The sequence below is a fragment of the Petaurus breviceps genome, unplaced genomic scaffold (genome assembly GCF_028583685.1).
Source record: "Petaurus breviceps papuanus isolate PSGF00001 unplaced genomic scaffold, PetGlider_PUasm1.0 90594, whole genome shotgun sequence".
Classification (NCBI taxonomy): Eukaryota; Metazoa; Chordata; class Mammalia; order Diprotodontia; family Petauridae; genus Petaurus; species Petaurus breviceps.
In genome coordinates, this window is record NW_027187281.1 from 1,376,109 (window position 1) to 1,391,254 (window position 15,146).

Here is a 15,146-nt window from a genome sequence, read left to right on the forward strand (position 1 = left end):
GGAAGGGAGGAAGGGAGGAAGGAAGGAAGGAAGGAAGGAAGGAAGGAAGGAAGGAAGGAAGGAAAAGCAAAATTTTTAAATGAAATTCACTTAAATAAAGTCTGACCAAAGCTTTGTACTTGTGAAGTTTTGAACATTGGGTGTCTGGAAAAGAAAGGTATAGTATTTTTATATTGTTAATGAGGGTTTTTTTTTTTTAATACTTACATAAGTTTGTCACCAATAAACTTGGCTTCAAAACTTAATGTGGCCCTTAGGAATGCTGGAGGTCTCATCCCCAACTCACATTCACACTGATGACTCAGATCAGAACAAGACAAGCTACACCTCCCTCTCAGGGTTCCCAGGAACCCCTAAGGGTTTGGAGGTGTTTTCTCTAAGTCTTTTGGCTTTGGCTCCAGTTCCATTGTGTTCTCTGTATTACTAATCATCAGTGACCAATTAATATTAATTATTTTTTGAAAGGGATATTTAATGCAATGATGGAGCAAGAGCAGATGTACAAATAGTCTGCACACTTGCTTGTGTACACACTATTCACCCTACTTTCTTGGTCCCTCGAGCAAGACACTCCGTCTCTTGGATACAGGAATTCTTTTCAGAATTGCCTAGAATGTTCTCCCTCCTCTACTCTGACCTCTGACCTCTCTGGCTTCCTTTAAGTCCCAACTAAAATCCCAGCTTCTACAGGAAACCTTCCCCAACCCGTCTTAATTCCAGTGCCTTTCCTCTGTTGATTATGTCCTGTTTATCTTGCATGTAACTTGCTTTGGATGTATTTGTTTGCATGCTACCTCCCCCATTTGACTGTAAGCTCCTTGAAGCCAGGGACTTTTTGCCTCTTTTTGTATCCCCAGTGCTTAGCACAGTGCATGGCACATAGTAGGTGCTTAATAAATATTCATCGACTGATTGATTAATCAAAGTTCCCTTCTGAAGATGCTGGCCATCTTTAGTCTGTTCTAGGTCAAACAGATCCCTTAGGATTTCACTTCTCACTCTCTGAGCTGACCACAAAACCCAGGGTGGATTCCAGTTCCCAGAACTCCAGTGGTTTGTGGTTCTGACCTTTGGAAGCTCACGAGGTCATAGCTTTTTCTAAGACTTCTTTGCTTAAAAGCAGGAAAGAACAAACAGAAAGCCAAAGGATATGGGCCACATGTTGAGGCCTCTCCCCTCCCAGCATAGTCTGCTCACTGGAACAGCAGCCAGGCAGTAAAGACCCAGAAACCTGTGCTGTCTGGTTAGTACTGTTAGAATGTTCCCAGTCCCAGCTCAGCAGCCGCCCCTCTCTTCCCCGTGTGGTTAGCTGACCACAGCTAGTTACAGAACTCGGCCCATGCTCCAAATCAGGGAGTAGGGCCTTTCCATTGCATGTCAACATGGAAGCAGCCTCTTTCACTTGGGGATTGCATCAGCTGAGCACACTGCTCATGCCCACAACTCCCCCTCCTCCCCCTTCTTACACTAAGAATGCTGAAACAGCTGTAATACAGTAAGTGAGTCATTTGGACCATGAAAGAGATGGGACCAAGAAGGGGGGGGGGGTGTTACTCGATTGACTTCCTACTTTTTTTTATTTCTGTTTTCTTTTCAATTTCTCTATAAAGAACTACTAGTATCTACTAACCATCAGATAGATTCCATACTGTTGAAAACTTGGGGGTGGGGGTGGGGCAGGCAAAGCTGAACAGCAAAGCAGGTGTTCACTTTAAAAAAAATTTACTCGGATTTTTATTCTCTTCTCATTTTTAATGAAGCAAAAAGACTGCAAGAATTGCTGAGTAGAAACAAAAGACAATCCCCAGTTTTCAGAACCAAATTCAACCTCTAACGGCTCTTATTCTAATTCTTCTTACTGTAGATTTTTTTTTTTTTTGGAAGGATGAATCTTAGGATAACAGACTGGATAAACTTTAGTCAAAGACAAAAATCAACAGCTGAACAAAAGATGCATTTCTAATAAGAAATCGATAGAGTATGGGTGTTGGCTAACAGTACATTAAATGGAATTAATTCAGACCCGAACTAATTTGTAATTTGCATTACAGGCCCTGGCCTGAGAAATACTAAACAATTCAGATGCTAATTGGGCAAACTGCTCTATCAGCACAGCAGAAGGCATTGTATATATTTGAATTCAATTCATTTCAATTAAAAAAAAACATTTCTTAAGCAGCAAGTCACTCTACTAGATGCTGGGGATTCAAGGGTAAACAGCTGCAAAGCAGGCTTGTATTCCAGGAGCTTACAATCTCCTGTCAGGCATAAAACATTTACACAAATAAATGTAATGCAAGGCAGCATATGTTAAATGAAAATGTGGCCCTCAGACAAGCACTTTTGAAGAGGAAGAGATCGCTTTCATTAAGGAAAAAAAAATCAGTAAAAACATTAAAAAAAAAAATTTACAATTCAGCTTGTCAATTAATTCAGGTTGCCCTGCCTTTGTATGAATTAGTGAGATTTTATTCAATTTGGGAACATAGGATTTGGAGCTAGAAGAGATCAAACCCCTCATTTGACAGATAAAGGAAACTGAGGTCCAGCGAAAGGGGCTTTCCAAGATCCCTCAGCTAATAACTAGCTGAGCTGACATTCAAAATCAGCTCCTCTCACTCCAGATTCAGTTCTCATCCCCACTGGCTATACTTATCTCTTCCACATGGCCACTTTCCCCACTGAGGTTTCCATATATCACAGGTTGGCATGAGAAATTAAATAGGAATTGGGAGGGGAAATGCGGGGGGGGGTAGTTTTGCAGAAGTCACAGATGACACACGAAGGCCAGCAGATGAAATAGAAAAAGTAGAAACTCAGAAATGCATAAAATATGTGTATAATATTGTATAATATCAACCCAAATTTTAAAGACACTATAAACACTACATAAAAAACAAAACAAAACAATCAGATTTCTTCCCTGATATGAAGGGAGGGTCAACAAATTTTATGTGGATTTTCTAGATTGGGGCCTCTTCCCCCCTCCCCCCCCATGTGGACCGGTTAACTGTACTGATTGATAAAACTCTAAGTGCTGAATGAATACAATCCTTGGGGTTGGGGGTTGAGGTACCTAACAGAAGAGATGTAAAGAGATCATTAGGAATGAGATTGTGAGAGCTCCCAGAGATGAGATAAAGAGTCCCAGGAAATACCGATCAGTCTTCTAGGTGGCATTTATCCTGGGCTGCTCCTAGTGTCCTGACATAAAGCCCAGGTCAGGCTTTATGTTCAATGCCTTATGAGAGCTTCATCCTGGTTCTATCATTCCCCTCCCTCCCCAAGACCCCACCCCTCTATATACAACCTGCTGCTATTGTAAGGATATTTCTTATTCCCAGACTCAGCTATTCTGAATTTCACTAAAGATTATTGATTTGCAGGGCAATGAACTAACTGGTCACGTAACTCTGGAGAGGGGTTACTGATGGTCAGGCTATTTGTTCCACTGGAATCACCAAGACGTCAAAAGAAAGCAAAGAACTATGTTGGTAGATCCCTTATGATCAACTATGAGAAGACACCGACAAGACACCCAGGATGGATTAGACATGGCTGTCTTGGGACCTGCATCATGGGAGGGAACACATACCCTCATTGAGGAGATCACAGAGCTGATTTTGTGTTTTGTGATCAGAGAATCAAAATGCTAAGAAAATTATCTGCCCAGGCTATATGTAATGGATCACCTGCATTAGAAATGTAGCCTAGTCTGGCTGACTTCTCTAGCCCTCATATAGCCTAGCCAATAGCATCAAGACACACAAAATCATACTTTGTTTTTCTGGCACCATTTGGTAACTAAACTATTCCATATGAGTGAACTTTCTGATAATTGATGTTTATGCTCTTAGGTACCAAAACTAGTCTTATTTTAACCATTTTCATTTGAAATCTGTCTAAAATATATTACTGCATCTCTGCCCTCTTAAACAGAGTGGATAAAATTTAATTCACTATTTTCTGAGTAACTTAGGATCATTATTATGAATTATTATTATTATGAATTGACTGAAATGCAGTATTGCCCTCAGGGGCTTTCAGAGTTTCTCCCTGTAGTAAATGGTCCTATATATCTTTGATATAAAAGTACACATTTCTTTTATGAATAGTTTTTCTCACCCCCTCATCATGTTAGGTTCTCAGTCAGGATGCCTACTTACAGTAACTCCTTTTTCTGGTCACCTTCTCATCTTTTCTAATTTGTTCATCCTTATCTACCATGGGCTAAGAAACCAGCCTTGTTAGAATTGTGTCCAAAGTAAGAGTAAATAAGCTCTCAGGGACAGTCTAAAAGGCTCTCCTGGAGTAAAATTCAAGAGCTTTAGTGGATGTATTTTGTATTATCTATTTTAACCACTTAGAGGTCTTTGCTCACTTCCTGGTTCTTGGCTGTGTTTCAAGACATTGAGGTTACCCTATAATTATGGGATTTTAAAGCTGGAAGGAGCCTTCTAAATCTCTTCATTTTTATAGATATAGAAACTGAGATCCTAAGAGGTCGTATGGTTTTCCTAAGTTCATATAGGCAATATAAACAACAGGGTAACTTAGTGGTGTAGTAGCTAGACTGCTGGATGAGATACTAATAGGGCTTAGCACAGTCCATGTGGTAAGTGCTATATAAAGCTTAGCTATTATTATCATTCTTGCATGACTGAGGTAGAAGTCATCCTCAGGTTCTCTGGTTCCAGAGTCAATGATCTTGCCCCTACATCAAACTGTCACTAGATAAGGACAAGAGACCCGTCCCAGTCACCCCCCCACCTCAACACCCCAGCTACTAAAAAGCCTTTCCCACTGAAGTTTCCTTTTTTTTGCTTTTTGGAGGGCAGGGCAATTGGGGTTAAGTGACTTGCCCGAGGTCGCATGACTACCGTGTTTCCCCGATAATAAGACACTGTCTTATTATTTTTTTGGGACAGAAAAACACCAGAGGGCTTATTTTCAGGGGAGGGCTTATTTTAATGAACATTGACAGCAATTTTAATAAACAGGTAAATGTGAACAAAAAAATGTACCTTTATTCAATAATGAATTCAATAAAGAACAGGATGACGCGCTCACTGCTGCAGCTCTGATTGGATGCAGCTCAGAGCGCGGCGTGCGTTTCACTGGGGGGGGGACGGTGCATGGTGCATACAGAGGGTACCATAATGTAGCGTGTAGCGCAGGGGATCACCTTCACTACAGTAGCAATCTCAATAGGGCTTATTTTCGGGGGAGGGCTTATTTTAGAGGAATCTTACACAGTAAGGGGAGGGCTTATTTTCGGGATAGGTCTTATTATCGGGGAAACACGGTAGTAAGTGTTAAGTGTCTGAGGCCAGATTTGAACTCTGGTCCTCCCAACTCCAGGGCCAGCGCTCTATTCACTGGGCCACCTAGCCGCCCCATGAGGTTTCCTTCTTTCTGCTCAGATTCTCCCTTGTATTTAACCAAATATTTACATGTATTCTCCCCACTAGAATACAAACAGCATGAGTACAAGCACTGGTTTTAGCTTTTCTTTATATGCCCCCAATGCCTAGTCCAGATCCTGGTACATAGGAAGCTTAATAAAAGTTTGTTGATTGATATATATGTTAATATATCAGAGAATCTATTGAGTGTACCAACATATTGCTTAAATTCTCTAAAGAATCCAATATTTAAAGGACAGAGTTTTAATAACAGTATTGTTGTTTAGTTGTGTCTGGCTCATTATGAAGCCATTTTGAGGTTTTCTTGGCAGAGTGGTTTGCCATTTCCTTTTCCAGCTCTTTTTACAGATGAGGAAACTGAAGCAAACAGAGTTAAGTGACTTGTCCAGGGTCCCACAGCTAGGAAGTGTCCAAGACTGGATTTGAACTCAGGTCTTCCTGACTCCAGGCCTGGCTACTCTGCCATCTAGCTGCCAGGCCTCTGAAAATGAATGGAGAAGGGAGATGGAATACTGTCTATAGAGAACAAGTAGGTCAGTTTGAGGGCTATATATAGAGTACATGAGGAAGAAAAATGTGTAATCAGACTGGAAATAGGTTGGAACCAGATTATAAAGGGGTTTACATTCCAAAAACAGTAGTTTTTCTTTTATGCTAGAAGTAATGGGGAGCTATTGAAACTTCTGGAGCAATGGAATGACACGGTCAGACCCACATCTAAGCATATCTCTATAGTAATTTGTCCTTGGATGATAAATACACAAGGTTTTGTCAAGCCTATTCAAAGTCTTTTTGACTTAATAGGAACTAGAGAACCTTCAAAAATCCAGGTTCATCTCCATGACATTACAAGGTATTGGAGGAAGACATTAGTGACTCATCTATACATGTGAACAGAGATTAGAGGTGATGGCAGTGGTCAGAAGGGTAGCCCTCTGATAGTAATTTATTTAATTAATATTGACAAGACCAGGCAATGGGCCTGCAAAGAATTTAAACACTCATATCAACCAAAGACTCACAAGATTTAGAAAATTTTTTTCTCTGACAAAATAGCTAGATTTTTTTTTAATGGAATACTTAGGCTGTGGTGTTGTTGAAAAGCCCAAGACAGGGGTGGCTAGGTGGCACAGTGAGTAAAGCACCGGCCCCGGAGTCAGGAGGACCCGACTGACTGGCCTCAGACACTTAACACCCACACAAAAAAAGTAGCCTTGTAACCTTGGGCAAGTTACTTAACCCCAATTGCCCTCCAAAAGGGCAAAATATATATATTATATGTATTTAAAAATTTTAATTTTTTTAATTTAAAATTTTAATTTTTTTAAATTAAAAATTGTTTAATTAAAAAAAATATTGAAAAGCCCAAGATAGTCTATTAAAAGGATTCCTGCGACATTCCCTGGACATCTTAATACTTCAATATATCAATTGTTTTGATTTTCTGCTTTTTGATTTGTTTTTGATTTACATTTTCTGCATGGGTATTCTTCTCCCTGACACAACTCATCTATAACATGGAAGATGGCCATTAAGGCAAGTAGGTTCAAACCTAGTCTCAGACAATTACTAGCTATATGACCCTAAGTAAATCACTTAATCTCTGTCAGCCTCAGTTTCTTCAACTGTAAAATGGGAATAATAAGCATCTACCTCCCAGTGTTGTTGTGAGGATCAAGCAAGACTTTTTAAAATGCTTACCATAGTGCCTGGCACAGAGTAGGTGTTTAAATGCTTATTCCCTTCCTTTCCCTCCCATTAATATTTGTTGTGGCTGAAAAATCAATTATTCTTTTGCCAACTAGGTGATCAGCCTTTCTAAGTGTAGCAAGGCTAATTTTAGAATAACAATGATATTATCCATTGCTGAACCCAGACTCAAAGACTTTTGAGATTATTAAGAATTTTCTAGTGTTTACCCTCCGCTGCTATCACTTTTGAAAATCCAAGGTTACCAGGGCACTATCCAACTAGAACTTTATGGTTTCTCTCTGGATAACACTTTTATTAAAAATTTGGACCTTGATGATTTATGAAAAACACACAAAAAGCTACTGTGACCAGAGTAGAGGTATCCTAAAGGATCCTTTGGTATTTGGAATGGTTTTAGGAAACAAGAAAGACCTGAACTCAAGATTTATCAAAAAGATGACCTGGTCCAACTTACATGGGATTCTCTAGTCACACAGCAGGGGGAGTCCATGTTTATATCAATCATGGAAAATGTGACAAATTCCAAATTGTCTCTAAAGTAATAAATTTAGAGACTCAAAACCAGCCCAAACCTTTTGTTTTTGCAATTCGCTTATTCTGGTGTAAATATGACTTCCTCTCTTAAAAGGAAAAAAAAAGTATAAAAAAAAAACCAACCAAATGCTTTCTTTTGCATCAAATAATTATTTAAAACATTTTAATTAGTTAAGTGTAAATGAATCTGAAGTACCTAGATTCTATTTATCTGAGTGAATTTTCAAATAAAAACAAAGAATTTAGAAGAAAGCCTCTCTTATATTTTGTTAAATTTAAAATATTTACAAAAAAGAAAGCATTTGATGCATTGAAAACACACTTTGGGTCTCAGTTCCCAGTACAGTACAACATCCTCATTTCTGAACACTCCCAAACCGTAGTCACCATTCTGTTTGGTTGGAAACCATCTTTGCTTTGTCTCCAACTGGCAGAGGACTACTGACTTTACCCCTTGCTAATCTAGCACGAGTAGCTTCCTCCCCAGGATTATGCCTTGTACTTGGCACAACTACACGTTGCGATGACAAGTCCAGACAGGCAAGGAGGGGAAAATGAACAGGCGGTTGGGGGTGGAAGGAAGGGAGAAGGCTCCTTATTAAGACTAAGCAAAAGTTTCATAACTTCTCCATTCTGCTCCAGGGTACAATGGAAAGCCCAGTCTGCTGGTATCCAACATCTTCTTATACATTTGTAGCATTTATGATCATTGCAGCAAAAGGCTTGCTAAACTAGCAAATTTTGGGAGATTATATTCTTTAACCTCTCTTCCCATCTGATTGGTACACAGAATGAACATTTGTTTTAGTGAGGAGTAACAGAAAGGTAGGGATTAGCAGCTCCTAGGAATCAAAATGGAGACTCAAAAACTTTGGAGAAGAGCTGGGGTCTGAGAACATAGTAGAGAATGTGTGGCCGAAAATCATAAACTGAAAAAGAAAGGAATCCTTGGAGTCCTAAGGAAAATTTTCTTTTATTTTCTCTTTTTTGTCATTTAAGATAATGTTTGCATACTTTCTTTTCCTGATACTGTTTTCTCTCACGTTCTGCATACATGGTTTGGGTTCCTTTACTATTCTGTTTAAATACTGGTGTAAATAAACCTATCTGAGGTTTAATGTTACCCTGTTGGACTGTTGCCTGTAAATACAGGGCATGAAAAAGAATAAGTTGCTTAACTTGATTCCCCCCTTGAGACATGCTACATTAAAAAGATACACCCTGGAACTCTGGTCTGCCCTGAGGTTGTTCAAAAATGGGGAGTGTATTAATAGCATTGTAGTGTTGGACAGAAACTCCCCTTTCTCAGTCGAGGTAGATAATTTTCAGATTTATTAATGTGCCCTTAGCCCGTATTTCATATTTGTCAAGGGTTCCCCATTCGCATGCTTAACAATCATCCTTTGTAGAAAAGCTCTGGATTAGTTTGGTACTTAATGAATGAGAAATGGGAGAAAGACAGTGGAAGGTTTTTACTCAAAGTTGTCAGGCATCTGTACGACTCTGACTGCAAGACGATAACCCCAAAAGAACTTTTTCTTGCTTCTGGATCTGTTTCTTCCACCTCCTCATTTCACACAGAAAAGAACCACTCTTTTCCACAAACTTTTCTGGTCTTGATTCAAATGCCTTTTTAATTGTTTTTAGGGTTGAGAATGCCAATTGTCTCTAAGGTAACGGAAAGAATACTAGAATTGCAATCATAGGACTTGAGTACAAATCATACATATGTGTGTGAGTGTATATGTATATATAAATATATATATGTACACACATACACATATATGTATATATACACATACACGTTTATACAGATACATTCCACTTATTCTAGTACTCATATATGTGTATATGTATACACACATATGGATATGTCTCTAGACCTCAGCGTCTTCATCTGTAAAATGTTAGACTAGATGACCATGACCATCCAACCTTAAATCCCTCTTAACCTAAATTCCCATGATGGAGTCTTTATCCTTATTTTTGCTTTTTACTATCAATCCCTCTGGAGTTCTACTGAAGCCTGTGGATCTCTTCTGAAAATAATGTTTTTAAGTGCATAAAGTAAAATACATTGGCTTATAAAGAAAACTAATTATACTGAAATTTAATTATTAAAATATTTTTTAAATCCACGGGGTCTGGGTTAAGAAGCTGTTTTGTGACTGATGATCCTAAGTAGACTTGTTCTGTTTCCCAATTCCTAGACTGAATTTACCTTACCCTATGTTAACTTGTCACCACTGTATTTCTATGGTTGTATTTCTAGACTCTATTAGTAGTCTATTCTCCCTAATAAGCTTGTCTTTTCTATTCTTATGAAAACACTACCACCTCTCCTCCATGAAACACATTAATACACAGGTATATACATATAATCCCAATCCACCCTCAATCCAATCTAATTCTCATTTCTCTTTGAGGCTGAACAGCTGAAAAAGTTACAATTCAATTGTTCACAGCCTCTCCTTCCTCTTCATACGGGTCCAGAGCAATCAACCTGAGATGGCTCCCGCCTATTTGTTGCTCATTTATTTAATCATGTCTGTGTCTGACTCTTTGTGATCCCATCTGGGGTTTTCTTGGCAAAGACATGGGTGTGGTTTGCCATTTCCTTCTTCAGCTCATTTTACAGATGAGGAAACCGAGGCAAACAGTATTAAGTGAGTGTCTAAGGTCTAATTTGAACTCAGGTCTTTCTTCCTGACTACAGGCCCAGCCCTTTACCCACTGTGCCACCAAGCTGTCCATCCTTTTAAGTTTTGTTGTCATTGTTCAGTGGTCTCAGATATGTCTAACCATTCATGGTCCCATTTGTGGTTTTCTTGGCAAAGATCCTGGAAATGTTAGCCATTTTCTCCTCCAGCTCATTTTACAGGTGAGGAAATCGAGGCAAGCAAAGTGAAGTGACTTGTCCAGGGTCACACTGCTAGTAAGTATCTGAGGCTGCATTTGAACCCAGGGGAGATGAATCTTCCTGACTTCAGGCCCAACACTCTATTCATCACACTACCTAGCTGCCCAGATACCTCTATGCTAGTCTATTATTTGCTTAAGAAACATCTCTTTTTGAAAATTTTGTTGGTATCATTTAGTTTTGCCTAACCTTCATTTCTTAACACAATTAAGTGGCCCAGTTGTTAGAGCTCAGATCACGGTGTCAGGAAAGGCAGGATTTCTAATCCTGCCTCAGGCACTTACCAAGTAGCTATGTGAATTTGAACAAGTCACTTAACCTGTCTCAGACTTATGAAAATAATAACAGCACCACCTAATAGGGTTGTCTTGAGGATCAAATAAACTAATAATCTTTGCAAACCTTAAATCCCCATATAAATAAATGTGAGCTATCACCTTTCCTTGTAGTACTACCAGAGAGTAAACCTTTATAACAAAGAATTAAAAAGAGGGAAAAATAGTTTATTAAAACTTATCAGTAATTAGCCAACTGTTATTCTATGCAATGTTTCATACCCATAGTCTCCCACCTTAGCAAAGACGAGAAAGATTCATACTTATGTCTTTTCTTTGAGGACAGGATTGATCATTATAATTCCTTCGCATTCTTTTTTTTTCATAGCATTCCGTTTTGATGTTATTGTTGTTGCTGCTTGCCATGATTCTTCCTTGGAATGGAAAGGGCACTAGCCTCCTTTCCTCCTGCTCCATCCCCCTGCAATACATCTATCTTTAGAGTGTTAATGGGTAAGCACAGAATTGGTAGCCAGAAGACAAGAATGACTGAGCAAAGGTTCCAAAGGTCCACTGAGTCAGCAGCTCTTCCTGCTGAATGGCCAATTTGCCCCCTTCTCTCCTCTGACGCTGCTACCCCCTCGGCATAGACCCTTATCACCTCATTCCTGGACTATTGCAATAACCTGATGGTTGCTTTTCCTTCCTGAAGTGTAAACTGCAGACCACCTGCCATTCAATGGTCAAACTGATCTTCCTAAAATTCAGATCTGACCATATCACTCCCCTATTCAAAAAACTCCCTTCATGATCAAACATAAAACCCTCTGGCATTCAAAGCCCTACATAATCTACCCTCACACACACCTTTCCAGTCTTCTTATACCTCATTCTCCTCCACATATCTGTCAACCAGGGACACTGGCCTCTTTGATCTTCCTCACACAAAAAATCCCATCTCCTGACTCCTGGTGTTTGCATTGACTGTCTCCCATGACTGAATTGTTCTCTCTCCTTATTTCTCTCTATCCTTAGTTGTCCTGGCTTCTTTCTAGTTCCAGCTAAAGTCCCATCTTCTGCAAGAAGCCTTTCCAATCCTCCTTAATCTAGTTCTTTGCTCTGAGATGACCCCTAACTTATTCTGTGTCTACCTTATTCACATGTAGTTGTTTGCATGTAGTGTCCCCTATTAGACTGTGAGCTCTTTGAGGGTAGGGACCGTCTTTTGCCTTTTTAAATATCTGCATTAGATAGCCCAGTGACTGGCACATAGTAGGTAGTTAATAAACATGAGTTCACTGACTGACGGTGGTGGAAGTATTTTATCATTTAAAGTTCAAGAGTCCTTCAGGACTGAGTTACATATGGCCAGAAGTATCCAGGTCTACATGGTCCGCTAGGATCAGGAAGGGTAGTTTATTACTGAAAATACCATTTTCCTGATTCTGCTTATTAAGTGATATTTCTTGATGTCATAGTGAACCTCCCCAGCCTGTCATCAACTCTTCTGTTTCGAGGCCCACTCTGCCCTACTTCAGTTCAGTCCCTTTGGTCTTCCTGGAACTTACTGAATGATGGAAAACACAGCCAATGGTGCGTGCTAAGCACAACGCAGCTGTGAGAAGGATGGAGACAGAATGAAAAAAGAGAGAATTTAAAATAACAACCACCATAGTCATCATTGGGATCTTCAGGGAAACCTCTCAGAGTTTCATGCCAGTGTTTTCCTTTCAATCAAAAGTGGAGGAGCTTTTCAGAAGAAAAGATTTCCTATCACATACTCAGGATAGGAACCATGGGTCCCTATCACCTCTTCCCCTACCCCCTTCTCCTCCATGTCTGACACCCACTCACTAGATCAATCAATAGCATTTCTTGGATGGATCCTGTATCTCATGGGAAGATATGTAAATAAATGAAAAGATCCCATAGCATCCCTTAACAAGCTTCTAATCTCAGGAAAGGGACAATAAAAAGGCATAGTTTCTTTTCTCCCTCCTCACTCAGCTCCAACTTGTCTTGCCACTTCAGAATTTATGGGTTGCTTCTCTGTAGGTGTCCATGGTGACAATGGAATCAGAAACCAGCATTGCCACCACTTAATGTTGAGGCAAAAAAGACTTGGGGGTAATAAGGTGAAGTCTGATTTTGTGGCATCTCTCCCTGCATTCCCACATAGTAATGAGATAGCAGATATGGTGCCATGACATTGGCCTCTGGGCCCTTCTATGAACACATCACTCTATCTCTTGGATCCAGGCATTTTCTTCAGCTGTCCCCCATGCCTGGAATGCTCTTCCTCCTCAATTCTGCCTACTGACTTCCCTTGGCTTCCTTGGAGTCCCAACCTTTTACAGAAAGCCTTTACCAACCCCTCTTTTTTATTTCCCAGTGCCTTATTTTTAATTATTTATATTATTTTTAATTAATTATTTTTAATTTTTATTTGTTTGATTATTTATAAATTTATCTGACATATGGTTTGCTTTTTATATTTGTTTGCACACTATCTCCCCACTTTAGACTGCAAGCTCCTTGAAGGCAGGGACTGTCTTTCTGCCTCTTTGTGTCTCTGGCACATGGAAGGCACTTAATGAAATTTTCTTGATTGAAATAATCTCATTAGAAATCATCTCTGATTAAAACTTAAGATATTGGCAACCTTTAAATGGTCTTTGCAAGTCCAGTAGAAAAGCAGAAAAGGATCCTGTTAAGGGACCTTTTGTAGAAGGGATGGAAAAAGCCTGAAGCCATTTCAGTGAGATGCTAATTGTAGTGTGATTTTTTTTTCTCTTTTATATACCCCTTCCTCCCTTCCCTGAGGCTCCTGGGCCACCCAGTAAAAGGCAGAGATCTACAATTTTGGGAGACCGGGGACAATGGGAATTTATCACATAGTGCATTTAATTACATGAAACAGCACCGAGCATTTTGGAATAACTAAAACACTTACCTGGAATGAAGGCTGAGTGCAGGAGGATGGGGGTCAGTGGTATAACATAAAGCTGAGTTGGAATAGTGAACTCCTGTATTCCTGTGGCCAGCCCATGGTGTGCTGGGACCTTTTCTAGTTTCATTTGTTTTTGTAAGCACAGGAAAGGCAGGCAATGCATAGTCATTTGAAAACATGCAATCAGCAGGGCAGTACATCATCTGATGACAGAAACAAAGAAGAATAAATCCACTCCGAGCCAACAGAAGCAGAAGGGGTTATGCATCAGGTGGGTGTCAAGCAGATCTCCCAGCACAGAAAGGAAGAGGAAGGCTGATTATTAGGGAGCAGGAGGATGAAGGCTGTTTGAAAAGCTTTTCACAGAAATAGAAACCAGTGAAAGGTGGCTTTTGGCCAGTTTAATGAAACAGATGGGGGGGGGGGGGGGGTACAATGCTCTCTGCCAGCTGCAAATTTCATAAGCTTTTAAAATCAAGTTTGCTCCACAAAAGAAGCATTTGCAATCATTGTAGGATCTGAAAGTATAATCGATGTATCTGCAAATAGGTGGTAAATTAGAGCAAGCTATTTGTGGTCAACAATATGCCATATTTTTTAAAAGTTTTGTTCAGTTCTCAAAGCTCACAGCAGTCAATGACACTCCCACTAACACTGGCATTCCCAGCACTGAGGACACGGCTGGAATTACCTATCTCCTCTTGCTCCCCTCCCCCTCCTACTCCTCTCTCTCTCTCTCTCCCTTTTTCGAAAAACCCAGTTTTCCTCCTTCCCACTTCCCCATTCCTTTTCTCCCTGTCTCCCTGTCCTGTTCTCTCCTTCTTTTCCTCCTTTCCTTTCCCCCTCCCTTTTTCTTTCTCTCTTCCTTTATTCCTTCTTTCTTCTTCCTTTTCTCCCTATTTTTTCTACCTTTTTCTCCCTTTCTCTTTCTGCCCCCTCCCTTCTTCTCTTCCTCATGCCTTTACTCCCCCTTTTTCCCATTCTTCCTCCTATACACTCCCTACCACTAACTGGATCCCTCCTTCTCTCTCTTCCTCCCTGTCTCCTCTTCCTCCTTCCTTTTCTCTTCCTCTCATTCCTTTTCTAATTCTCTCTCTCTCTCTCTCTCTCTCTCTCTCTCTCTCTCTCTCTCTCTCTCTCTCTCTGCCCCTCAGACACACATACACACACACACACACACACACACACACACACACACCATACACAAGTACACACCAGCTGTCTTCCAAAACTGAAATGGATAACTTTAACCTGACCTCCAGAACTTTTTAGGAGACAATGTCTAATTTTACTACTAAGTCTAGCTAATCCTCTAGAGATCTGTGCCA

The 15,146-nt window shown here is 40.0% G+C and overlaps 1 long non-coding RNA gene across 2 annotated transcripts in view; it reads right to left on the minus strand.

Moving 5' to 3' along the window:
• The window catches only part of LOC138142540 (uncharacterized), a 40,260-nt gene extending 26,071 nt beyond the window's left edge, over positions 1–14,189 (minus strand). The window contains exons 1-2 of one of the 2 annotated variants that reach the window (XR_011163457.1): positions 13,822–14,189; positions 11,192–11,349 (exon numbers count right to left, since the gene is read on the minus strand). This is a non-coding gene — a long non-coding RNA (uncharacterized lncRNA). Of the gene's footprint in view, positions 1–11,164; positions 11,350–13,821 lie in introns of both variants that reach the window. The other variant, XR_011163456.1, reaches the window with a different exon arrangement.
• Between the last annotated feature and the right edge of the window lie 957 nt (positions 14,190–15,146).